The following is a 13575-nucleotide window of genomic DNA, read 5'->3' on the forward strand; positions in this document are numbered from 1 at the left end:
AAGGGATATATGATTCAGCTGAGAAATGAGACGCTGAGAAGGTTGCAGTTTTACCGAGGATAAAGCGCTCAGGCTGCGACGAGGAGAAGGGTGGCGGGGGATCAGCGCGGAAACGTAGGCGGAGACCGCCGGAGAGGGCGGAGGAGGGGGGGGGGGGGCAGCAAAAAGTTGATTGCAAGAAAAGAATTAGCGGAAGAAACAACGGCGCACGTTTTTGCCGGGCTTTTTCGCTGATCTTTGTCTACGGAACACTAATGCAGAAAAAGTGGCGAGGCTCCGAGGGTCCGAGACACGCCGGAGAAATCCTGGCACTGGGAGCTCACGCCGACGGAGAATCGAGAAGGATTCTTTCCCGTGTGTAAAGGAAGACCCCGAGGAACACGGGATGAGGAAAACGCGGAAGCGGACGCCCGGAGAAAAAGGAGGGCGAGATCCGAAAGGGAGCAGAGAAACGCTCGGACGGACCGACGTTGATCAATCTACCGTTTTCAGATCCCAGCCACCGCCGTTTTCCTCTCTCTCTCTCTCTCTCTCTCTCTCTCTCTCTCTCTCTCTCTCTCTCTCTTTCTCTCTCTCTCTCAGTCTGCGAGTTCCTTTTGCGGTTCGCGGGATTAGCCGATGCCGAAGTGACTTTACTAAACTGGGAGGATGGGAGCGTCTTATTCCAGGGCTACTGACGCCCGTCAAAGTCCGATAGCTCTCTTTCGCCCGCGAATATTCTTCAACGTTGAACACGTTTATTTATGACAGAAGTGTTTTCGGCTGGATCGTATTATTCAAGGGGTGCCGCTGAAAACTGGCTTCTAACGGGAAAACTCCGGCGCTTAACTGGCCGAGTTAGAACACCTCGTTTAATTTTTCGATTTTCTACGTCAAAATGTGTCAGTTTACTTTTCTATCTTCTTCCTTGTTTCGAGAAACACTGAAAGTTCCGTTACTCATCCCATCACGTGGGGCAGTTTTGGGGAAGAAGTTGAGGTGGGGGGGAGGTCTATCCATCCTATAAAGGCAAATAGCGAAAATTAAGCAGCCAGTCGGGCGAACGATTAGTCACGGTGCGTTAACACGACTGTGATATTCGTTAAAGGTGGAGTGTGCATTGGGACACTCGAGGAAGTTGACGTTCTCAAATTATTTCCTCGGCACCATCGGTGTCGAGGTATACGTAGAACATGACTGCCGACGACTGACTTGGTACGAAGTGGTGCATCAAGAGCGAGATATAATAACAACGGTGCATTGGTGTAAAGCGACGTTTTCTTTGTCCACGAGTCTTATCGGCACAGCCGACTATTATACATGGCTGCAGTCTAACCAAGTGGAAAAATATAATCAAGACTCGAGTTTGGATATTCAGTAGCCGCAGGATCGCCGGGGTGTACAACCTGGAAGGTCATCGCCTGGGGCACCGATGCGTTCACCTTAGTCATCGAAGACTTTTCAACTTCTCGGAGCTGTCACTTTGCCCGATAAGTGCACCACTACTCCATACACGCACCGGACGAAATACGTGCCGGTCACGTATACCTACACTTTGATGGTGGGGTGGCATGTCCGAACGACGAACGCCGGTGTGTCCAACTTTTTCGGACTGTAGTAGCGCTGCGCTCTTGACTTTGTGGTGATTTTCCTAGACTTGGTCGTCACGCCGCCGCCCCCGGCTCGCACGATATTTTGTTAGTCAAAAATTGTTCACAAGTGACGTAGGTGTTCCAGTGAACGTGATGAATATTCGACGCATGGTGAACGGGAGTTAAGCGAGTGAGGAGTATTCCGATTGTTGACAGTGACAGGATTGAACGTCATCGAATTATTCAAGGCCCGAGTGATTCGGAATCATGTGAGCGAATTGCTAATGAATAAATATCGAAGGCAAATTAGCGCGGTGTGAAATTTCGTTTATAGAAACGAGCCTGACGGTGTAGTCGAGAGGCACCCTCGTGGGCCCGTTGTCGTCTTGTATCGAGAGCTTCGCGGCTCGTAAATCCAGGGACGCCGTAAACTTGTTTTAGTACATCCACGCGCCGTTCCCTATCACCCTTGGTATCCCCCCCTCCCCCCTCCTCCGGAAGGAACGAATGGCCTCAAGCTGAACAACTTAATGCTGGAAAATTTTTCCAACCAACGAATTCGAGGACCGGGTTAACCGAAAGTTTTGTTACTGCAAACGAAGAATCGTAGGTTAAGGCGCGAAGCTGTGGCCAGTTGAAGGAGCGAAATTCACCGAGAAGGAGAACGTTGTGCAATAACAAGGTGGACGTGACCCCCTGCTGAAAGATTCGGTTCATTTCCCGAGGCTACACTTGTCTTGGAAAAACCATTGTTGTCGTCAGGTCTATAGCTATCGTTGTCGAGACATCGGGTCTACCTCGGCCTAGACTCGGTGGTCGAAGGCGGTGACCGACCGAAGGCAGGTAGGCAAATCGCTGGGCCGTCGGGGTGAGGTGGGAGGAAGGGTTGCCGACTTGGAAGCCTCGTTGAGGAGTGATTGGCTAAAATGACAAGCGTCCGGGGCGCTGAAACCGACCAAATTGGCGAGGAAAGGTCGCCGGGTACGTCAGTGCAAGTGCAAACTTCAAACGGTGAGCACCTTCGGAGTGCAATAGCCTCCAGTTCCACTACATTGAATCTTTCCCGGTCGAGCGTAGCACAGGGACAGCAGGATTTCCCCGTGTACAATCTACCGGCAGGTAGTAAACCAGCTATGACTATTAAGGACTTTGGACAGTTGGCACCATCCGATTGCAGTGCTCACGAATCCATCGAAGATACAATGTTCCAACTTTCGCCGTCCAGTCTTGGCTCCACAGCCTCGAAGTGCAGCACCAAGGAACGTCCGGCCGTCAACCTTATGCAGCCGCACGCGACGCTGCCCTTCTATCATCACCAAAGCACAGTAGTATCTCAACATTTGGACTACTCCGTTCCTCCAAGGACCTACAACTGGCAGACTTCCGACAGCCTCCAACAGCACCAGCAGTCGCATCCTCAACAACAACAGCAAGATCATCAACAGCAACATCAGCAGCTCCAGCAGGAGCAGCAACAGCAACATCATCCGGCCAGAGTGTCGCCTGCGGCAAATATAATCGCAGGTAAATTCTTTGATCATAATATTTACCCAATACGCCTACCTAGTTGTCGGACTTTGCGGTCTAAAATTAGCGATTGTTGCCCGATAGGAACTCTGGATAACGGGACAAGCGATTAAGCCCGGGTGCAAACTTAGACCACTTCTTCGTAACATACTTCTCGAGTAAAGAGAAGGAGAAGTTCGAAAAGCGTGTTCTATTTTCGTTTGTCTTGAACTCCGTCCATTCGCGAGAAACCCTCGACATGCTAATATAGCGACGTGTCCTTTCGTAAATGCGGTACTTGTGAGATGTTTCCTTCGTACGGAACGTGTAAGGGGAGGGGGGGGGGAGGGGGGATGGCAACTGAGAAGGAACGTAGTATCGCGGTTTAGGCGGGTAATACACGCGTAGTTATGCCATAAGTAGGCGGTCTAACTGAATTCAGTTTTGATTAACGAGCGGGCCATTTAGCCGACTTTAGACTCCAGGGATCATGAAACGGGGACCGGCACGCTTACCCCTTTTCGAGGGGGGCGAGGGCGCTATGCCCTTGGAGAGATGATGGACTATCCTGGTCCACCGGTGACATATTTATTGATAACAAAACATCGAGTACCGTGGATGTGGCCACGAGCCTTCAAAACTGCCACTAGCGCTCCAGGATATCCTAATAGCCCATTGAGCTTCGTGCCTTCGGGACCCACCGGCCATTCATCCTCGATATGAGTGTGTGAATGCTGCCGCTTCCTCTTCGCGTACAATCCATCTCGATGGAACATTCTTCGTAAAGAAATGGACCAACGAGGTTTTCCGTTTTACAATTTATGCCTGTTTCATTTGGAAGTTGGACGAATAACGAAAATACACGTGCGATTGGGTTGTCTTATTTCTCGGAGATACTTCATTTTGGTCATGAGAAATTGATTGTAGTTATATCATTATAAGGAACTCATCTTTGGCCTGATTTCACGGTGGCCGAATCTTTGGTATATAAATCAAATTTGACGTATTACAAACAGACAATATTATTCCGATACAAAATTTTTTTTATTCTTTTAAACATGTACTTGGAAAATGTTCTATTCTGTTTCATATTGTTTGGATAATCTCGTTTGTTTGTGTCTATAAATGAATTTGGAAATTCCCCGAAGCTTGATTATAACGGGGATTTTTGCGTCTTCTTGAAAAGTGAAATTCTTTCGAAAATAACTTCTGCGTACGTGATCTGCATCGGTATTTTTCATATTTTTCAAATCTTAAACGCAGCGTTCGGGTACTCTGAAACTTTCGTTTCACTTATTCTTACCGCACGTTTGGTTCCGTGATAGCGGCATTATTTTGTTCCAATGGCAGCGTTATATCGTAACGATGTTTGCCTGGTCGGAAGAGCGTCTCTTAAGACATGTGTGTACATGTACCCCAAGGCGAGGTTGAGCCCAGTTGCAACAGCGCCTTGTGCGCACGAAACATCGAACACTTTCTCGGTGCATGTACTTATTTATATCGCGCATGCGGTTGATCCGAAGTGAATTTGAACAGGAAATTATCGAAATACTTGTACATTCTACGAGGGAGTGAATTCGGGATCCTCGAGAAGTTGATCGTTCCGTTTCATTTCGCCTCGCGATTTCACTTTCGGTGCGTTATTTATGGATGTTCGAAACGCGCATTGATTGCTGGACGTCGAATGTCACGAAGCGTCCCAACTTTTCGTCACGTGGTATATATATCGATAAGAAAGGTTTGACGGTGCCAGGGAATACGGATACGTTCCGAATAAATTATTCAACGCCATTACCGGGCCGATTTCGACGTTAGCTACCTCTGCTTTTCGTGATATCGACCCTGCGGGGTTTATCGTCGAAGGTGCTGAATGTCCGAGAAACGTGTTCTATACGTTGCTCTGCATATACAATATCGAATATTTACCGTATCGCCAGCCTCGTTACCCAATTCAAATTGCAAATTGATCAAAGGAGGCTGATTTCGTAATCTTGAACCTACGCATCTCTTCTTTTCATTTTATCGCAAGATACGTGCATACACACGGTCGACAGACCCCAAGAATCGCTTCCTCGTCACGCTAATGACAATATTAATTAGGCATTGCAGTCGTTATCGGTACCACGGGGCCGGATACGTAAACGCGTTTACGCAGAAAAATGAAATTCGATTTTTCATTATTTTTTTCTTCTTCGTTCTTTTTTTTTTTCTTCTTGTTATAACAATTTTTTTTTTTTTTTCTTTTTTTTTTTATAACCCCAATTCCGGAAACATAACAGGCAGTTTGTAGCGCAGGCCACACACGATAGGAAAATTACTTCTCTAATTAATGCCCGGGCCATTATAAACGCCTCGGGCAAAATTGGCCAAACTCAGTTGCAGCTTAATGACGAATGGCTTCGACTTTTGACGCACGGAGGTTTCACGGCTTTGCAATGTTAATATAACCGTCGGGATTAACCATCGTGATTTTGGCACTGCCCAACGTGGTCCTGGAATATCGTGGGAATGATTCTTTGGGTGGGGATTTTTTTTTCATTGGATTAGTTTTTTTATTTTTTTTTTTGTTTTTTTTTTCCTTTTTTCCTGCTCTCATTTTGTCGCACGCTTTGCTTGAGAGAATGGTCAGGCCATCGACCCAACGCAAATATGCGGTGTTGGATGTCTGGTGGGGGGAAAAAAAATACCTAAAGAGAATGAGAACACGGGCGATAACATATTGGGACGGTCACTACACACGGTCACTAGTGGCTTCAAACTTCTACCACCGACCCCATCGCTCGGGTCGTTCGAAGTCGGAGAGACGAAGACTCTCATACGCACAACACGCGACGCACTCTACATTCCTGAACAATCGCAATCGGTAGATAGCCGAAGTGGTCGGCTACGTGTCACAATATTCTGGTAGCCTATCTTCCAAAAAAATATGAAAGATTGGCTCTTCCTGTGGCACGAGGCTCCGGACAGTAAAAATCAATTTTTGATATCAGAAGACCGCCGCGCGCTGCTTTCTAAGAACAGGGGAACTAACAAACGGCCAGATAGCCAGTCGGCTGTACGCTTTGAAAACAAGATGATCAATTCCAGGTATTCGACGAATCCGAAGTCAAAATCACGGAGCACGACTACCGGGGTCCGTATATTTCTAAAATTGACCTGTCATAAATCTGACTAATGAAGTGCGGCTGGGTGGACTCACTCGTTTGACAACCTTCGAATGTACTTTTGACTTCGGAACAATAGATTGTAAAAGGTCGAGGAACAGGATTATCCTTTGTTGGCAACCGTTCAGCCGATAGTTTTGCTTGTAAATTCACGAATAACCGTTTAATCCGATATCGCACGTCTGAGGTGCGTGTCTTTTGAGTACCGCAGCGGGTGGTGGCTTTCCTCACGGCTTGACACCGTCCGACACGACACCCGCTGAGCAACGCTCAACAATATCATCTCCCGGCTTATCGGAAGACTCGCATGTCCGCTAATTCTGTCCTGAACTTTTCCCGAGTTCCTCTCGCCTCTTCGTTCGGTATGAAAATGATGTTATTTATTTTATTTTTATTTTTTTTTTTTTTTTGTAGTTTCAAAAACAGCAATTTCCACACCGGTATTTTACCGCGGGTACAAGTAGCAGCAGTATGAAGAAAAGACCTCGAGGCTGGTGAGAAGACTCCGGAGTATTCCCCGGAGGGGGGTAACGCTAATTATTTATCTTCGTACACTCCCGCCGCGATCCATCACCGAACCCTTTTGTACCCACAAAATCACATTTACACAGCAACGGCGCAGCGTGTTCATACCAAGAACTATTACGTAAACAGAAACAGTGTTCATTGTTGAGTCGAAGAAGAGCCGACAATCCGGCGGTTTATTATACTTCAATCCAGCCTCACCGACAATGAGCGAAGCGTGTAGCGGTCAACGACTGTCGAAACGTACGCGTCTTCAACGGTCGAAAAATTTTGCAGCCATAGAGTAGGCCAAAAGAAGAATCAACGATCTGTAAAATTGACCCAAAGTTTCTATTACAATTTCCAGAGCCAAGCCAAGTGAGACCCCGTCGCCAGGAGGCAGCACCGAGCAAGCGGGCCCGAACGGCCTACACGAGTGCGCAGCTGGTGGAACTCGAGAAGGAGTTCCACTACAATCGATACCTCTGCAGACCGCGGCGCATCGAGATGGCGGCGCTGCTGTCGCTGACGGAACGACAAATAAAGATCTGGTTCCAGAACCGTCGAATGAAATTTAAAAAGGAGCAGCGGGCGAAGAAGCTCGTGGGAGTCGGACCTCCCGACAAGGCCCAGGATAGCGAACACGGCTCGCCAAGCGGATCTCGAGAACCGGGGCAGCCGGCGGCCGTCAGTCCACCAGCGATATCGTGGGCCCTGCAGGAACCGGTGGTCACGAAACCTAATCCAAACGCGATCAGCCCATCGGGTAGCTTCGGGTACCCCGCCGTGATGCCCCAACAACCTCGGACCTCCCCCACCGCTCCCGAGTTCAAATTTTACACCGACGAGGTGCACGAGTACCCCGGGTATCAGGGCGCCCCCAAGGTCAGCCCCGTTCAGGCCCAAGAGCATCAGGAACAGCAGCCGCGGTACGTACAGGAGCGCGAGCCGGCCTTCGGTCAGAACGAACGCCAACCGGTTCCGGTTCCGGTTCCCGAGTATGCGACCAGCTTCAACGAGACGCCAAACTCGTATCCTCAGTTCTGGAATTCCTACTCGATGGCCTATTCGCAGCAGTTCATGCCCGAGGGTGGGCCCAGTTATCCAGAATCCTACACGCTTCCGGAACTCCCGGAACTGAGTCAGTACCATCATCAGCAGGCTTCTCGTCATCATCAGCAGCAGCAGCAGCAGCACGACGCCGATCATCCGGCAAACTTTGATGAGCCGCCATCCATTGTTCATCCACCTGAGTATCACGACACCCAGATGAGCCTAACTCACTTGTAGATGATCGCGGTGGCGGCTTTTAACCGAATAATTTTAATGTACATATCAATCAGCTCGGGACTATGAATAGCTGCGGAGAATTATTTATTTCCCTTGAGTTTAATAGTGATAGCTATACATACAAAGTATGTATATAGTACATATATGTACATAGAAAAAAAAAAAAAAAACATCGTGTCTAAGATACAACCGGAACTAGTCTACTGTCGTATGATATGTTTTTTAATTTCATTCAAAATATGTATTCTTATTTCTGATACTTCTGCAAATTATGTAATGAGTTTACGGATATTGTATATGTATTTCAAAGTTGGGGTTATCATTTATACGTACGTTTATAAGTTTCTTTTACGTTTGCGCTCATTGAAGATACCGATTGAAGACAAAACGTGATATCTATTTTTGAGACTGAACGTAAATCGAATTTAGAAAAAGCAGAAAGGATACACAGGGTACTTTTTTACAATAGGAATATTAAATATTTCGTAAGTAAGGACGTAAGCTAAAAAATACTCAATTTATAAACAATCTTTACGTGTATAAATATAATTAAGTATGTACACGTGGCATTCCACGACCCAAGTGGGTTTTAGATTTGTTTTTGCAGATTTCTTTAACCACTAGTGAAATAAAAAAAAATAAAAAAAAGAACGAAAAACCGATTCCGAAAGTGCCATTTTTTAAAAACTGATAAATTTCAAACCGGTTCTATGATTTAAAATGTGATTCTTGAACTCCACACGATAATGAGGTCTCAGTATTTACTATTATTTTCGCAAGTTTTTAGTTCTTCCGTGTGAGAATTGCAGTTCTTATTTTTTGGATAGGTCACAATTTTCTCCAATATTGATTGATTCCAATTTATATGAAATTCAGAAAAATGCCACAAGTCCTGAGTACAGTTAATGCCGGTGAAATTTTTTTCACAAGTTATCTGGGCGAAAAAATCAAAACTCTAACTCCGACATGGAAAAACTAAAAACTTGCAAAGAAATAGTAAATATTGAGATCCCATTATCTTGCGGTGCTTGAAAATGATATTTTAAATCATTGAATCTGTGCGATTTTTGAAATTTAAAAAAATTGCGATTTAGAATTGATTGTTTGACTTTCCTTTAATTTCACCGGTGGTAAAAGAAAATCTGAAAAAAATGTTGAGACCCGTTTGGGTCGGTAAAAACATCGTACTGAAACACGATCAAAATCAAAGGAGGTGAGGAAAATGGGCTGCTGATTTGACGCGAAACGCCTCATATCTAAATAGATTATTCGGATAAAATTTCATAGGCTTTACTCGTAATTTTTTTAAACGTGACCAATGAACTCGACTACATTTCAGAGTGAAAATTAATATGAAAAATCGGACATGTGTAATACGCTAAGGCCGATATATCGGTAATATTGTTGACAAGAGTCCAATGATGATAATGCAATAAAAAATTTCGGAATCTTTAATCCAATAAACTCGTCTCGCGATTCTTGCAGCATTCCTGACAACAGTGCTAATCGCACCGTGATAGGTTATTCGTACAACCTTTAAAAATTTCTGCAATAATAAAACTCCGGGTGAATTGTTCGTAGACACGAGAGGACAAGAGGTTGGACGAAATTGAAAAAAAATAAAAATACCAGTCATTGCAATGATAATTAGAAGTAAACGATTCGATAGATAAACAATTAATAACAAACAATTTATTCAAAACTTTCTTTGCATAATGTATTATACATATAAAATCGGGCATGGAATGCAGGCTAATTGATTTCACGAGGCTAGATAAAAGTGTCGATCACAGTTCCACTAATTTTCTAAGTATTCTTCAACCGGATCGTGACAGTTTTTTTCGCGGGTGATTTGGCGGTTGGAGGGTTACGCAGGTATAGGGTGTAAAGGCTTACCGGGGTAACCAGGATATACGCGGTACGCGAAAGCGTGGTTTAGAATATCGCGAGGGTTTGGAAAGGGAGCGTTTTGGTGCTGGGGGTGGGGTGGCGGAGGGGGATGGGATGGGGTGGGTTTCCACCATGATTTCCATTCGCCAGCCATCCATCTTGTTTGAGACTGGAAACTGACAGATAGACGCGGATCCGAGTGCCGGTGACGTGGCAAGTCTTGCGTGCGAACGCGTGTGCGTGCGTGCCTCGGGAGGCACGGGCGTGTGAGTAGGCGTGAGTAGTATGCGTGTGTGCGTGTGTGTGTGTGTGTGTGTGTGTGCTGGAACCTCACCGCTTTCCTCGGAGTGGGTTGAGAAGGGCTGCCTGCCACCACCCGCCTGTTTGCGCGCCAGTTCTCTTTCTCTTTCTCTCTTATATACAGCTCTCTCTCTCTCTCTCGCTTCTCTTCTCTTCTCTTCTCTTCTCTTCTCATCTCTTCTCATCTGATCCTCGCACTCCTGTATTTGCGCGTAAGGGACTAGCAACGCCGTTGTAACTTTTTTCCACGTTACTTTTTTTTTTGCCATTTTTGTTTTTGCCAGTACACTTGTTTTTTTGATTTTTTTTTTTTTTTTTTTTTATTTGAGGTGGGGGAGGCACGCGTTTTTGCTCTTCTTCTCTTTTGGTTTCGTCGGTTTTTTATCCTCCCAGATCACATCGGTTTCTACTACGCACGAATTTTTTTCAATTATCGTCTGGCGCATGATGTTGTCGTACAGATTTTCATTTCTTTTCGCCGATCAGCGTAGTCGAGAATTCTGTGGTAATCATTCGTCATTTGAAGTTTTTATCAGAAAGACAACTACATTAGACGATGTCACGCGTATCTCAATTTTTACCATCCTGCAGGGCTTCGAATAATCAGAATAAATGCTTTTGTCAGATAAGGGAAAATTTTTGACACTTCTGTTAACCCAGATTTTTTTTCTAATCACCTTGTAAGATCAACAAACCCGATTTTCTCCATTTAGGAATTTTATTCGATCAATAATTATTGAAGAGTCGTACAAAGATGTTTAGGATAATTTCGTAACGAATAGTTCTCGAAACGTATGGATGAAGCGTAACAACTAATGTAAAGTGCAACCGAAGGAAAATACCTGTCTACAAAGTTCGGGATCTATTACTTAGAATGAGTAAAGCATTATATCTATCCCCCTTTACTGTACACGTGTTACAGAATCTACATGCTCCGATTCATTGACTTTGAACGAGGTTCGACATTCAAGCCGGGCCAAGAATTTGTGGATTGAACAGCACGGAAGAAAATAAGCGTTTACCGTTACAACGATGTGTCATTTATGGCGATCTAACAGATACCCGTTACGACTATTGTACAGGCGGTTGAAAAAATACATGTTAGGTCAAAGTAGAACGACATATTTTGAGTGGGGGTAAAAATCCTGAAAGACCGAAACGTCGAGTTATCGAAAAGCCGAAATTTTCGAGATACGAATTTTAAAACGACGAATGATCAGCACCGAAATTGGGATTTTCGACAAATCACCCGGCAGAATAATTGTTTTCCCAAAAGCTTATTTAACCGAACGCTCCCTTATCCGAAAAAGTATTTTCAGAACAGTCCGCATTCCGAACGAACAAAGCACAGAATGTGGAGATACAGGAAAATGAAAGTTCCGAAATTAAAAATGTGGAACAGCTGATACTTCGGACAGTAGCAAAACCGAAAAAATTAGTTGTCAACAATCAAAGTTCAGAAGGAGCAAAATTACATTGCATACATCGGATACGCGTGTCGTTGCAGAAGATATATGTGCTTCTGACGTCATTCAACATTCCGGAATTTTGACCATTCTGTCGTTAACGGGTTTCGGGATTTCGACCTTTGGAGTCCTCGGTCAGCTGTTATTGACAAATTCTGACTCATAGATTTACCACTAAGGCGCGAGTCTGACAATTGAAAAGTCGACTTCTTGACCCTCATTGCCGTAATCTAGGCCATTTTCCAAAATAAAAAAATGTCGGTATAAATTTATTTATACATTTTTGCATTCTCAATTTTTATCTTTTTACAAGTCGTCTTTTTACGTTATCAACTCTCGGTAGTTTGACTTGCGCGACTTTGTCCCGTCGACTTTTTGGCCTTAGACATTTGTGTACCCCGTTCCATATTTTATAAAATATTTGTGAATCTCGGTTAGATTTGATCGTAAAATATTAACAGCTTGAAAATTTTATGAACACGACACTCACAGACCATCTGCAACTCTAGCCGAATAAACTCTACGAATAATTTCTACGACTTGTTTCACGCAGTCTTTGCAGAAATGTATAACGTTATACGCATATATAAGGTGGTCTACATTTGCGCGTATAAAAATATAGATACCGATATGATATAATACGCCTACACGGGTATCAACAGATCTCTCTCTCGGTGGCCTATCAATAAATACAATGCCCCGCAAAGTCGTACCCCCGACTGATCTATATAAGTATTTGAATTTGAATCAGATATTTTCACAGTCTGGATTTACCACGAATACGCCTTCGAAGGATTTGACTTTTATCCCGGATGAATAATGGATGAATAACGTCATAAAAGAATTGACTATCACAGGCTGGAAATCCTCGGGACTTCGCCGCAATTCTCACCGCAGGTTCTCGCCGCAGCGGCGCGATAGAAAGAACGGCACTGTAGAAGAGAAAAAAAAAAGTAAAATAAACAAAATAAAAATTGAATCGCCAAAAATCTGCACGTATAGGCGACCATTTCTGCCGCACCGGGGCGAGTTCCTCCAGTTAAAATGTAGAAAAATTGAAATGGGAAAGGCGAAGAATGAATAAAGATCAGCCGAGGGGTCGGAGGGCTGAGGGTCGGCCTTCCCTCGCCCCAAACTCCGCAGAGGTTCCTCGGCGCGGTAACGCCACGTGATCCGGTTCGCGGGGGTGCTGCACGCGAGTGATATTAGGTAGAAACGCATGAACTTTGATATATTCGAGAGGGAGGGCCGCAGAGGCACCAGACTGCGGCAAGTATCCGAGCTATACGTGACCTGCAACTTTCCCCAGACATCCTCCTGCCGATATACGAATTACGTTTAGCCGATATTTCAGAGTCGCTTACCTTGCGCGCGTATGTTCGAAAAATTTTCCGACTACTATCAGTTTCCACGCCTCGGTGTTTTCGCTCCTCTTTCGCCACTAACGGCATCCCGCTAATTCGTCGTCCGTTTTGCAGCTCGTCGATCGGAAAAGCGCGAAGAATTTCGAGGAAGGGAATGACGGAATTTTTAAACCCGGTCGAAAGTTTCACACTGTTTTCGTATCCACAATGGCAGACCGATAAGAAGCGAGAAAAGTGAAGACGCGGAGCGTAGGCGATGAAAACAACGGAAAATAAAGCAGAAAAAGAATCGTTGCAGGAAAAAGAATGAGGGCGCTGTCAGCTGGTGGAAATTATTCTGATTATGCTAATTCCGGTTCTGTTCCACTCCTTTACCCAGGCGTCCCCAGCCCCATTCCCTCCCTGCTGCTGTCTACGCCATCTTTCACGGCTGATATTTATAATATAGGGGCGCTCCGGCAGTTTCAAAACTCTTTTTGGCCATCGCGCGTACGAGTTCGCGTGCAGAAGGTGGATCGCG

This window comes from Neodiprion fabricii, chromosome 1, assembly GCF_021155785.1.
Source record: "Neodiprion fabricii isolate iyNeoFabr1 chromosome 1, iyNeoFabr1.1, whole genome shotgun sequence".
NCBI classification, from domain to species: domain Eukaryota; kingdom Metazoa; phylum Arthropoda; class Insecta; order Hymenoptera; family Diprionidae; genus Neodiprion; species Neodiprion fabricii.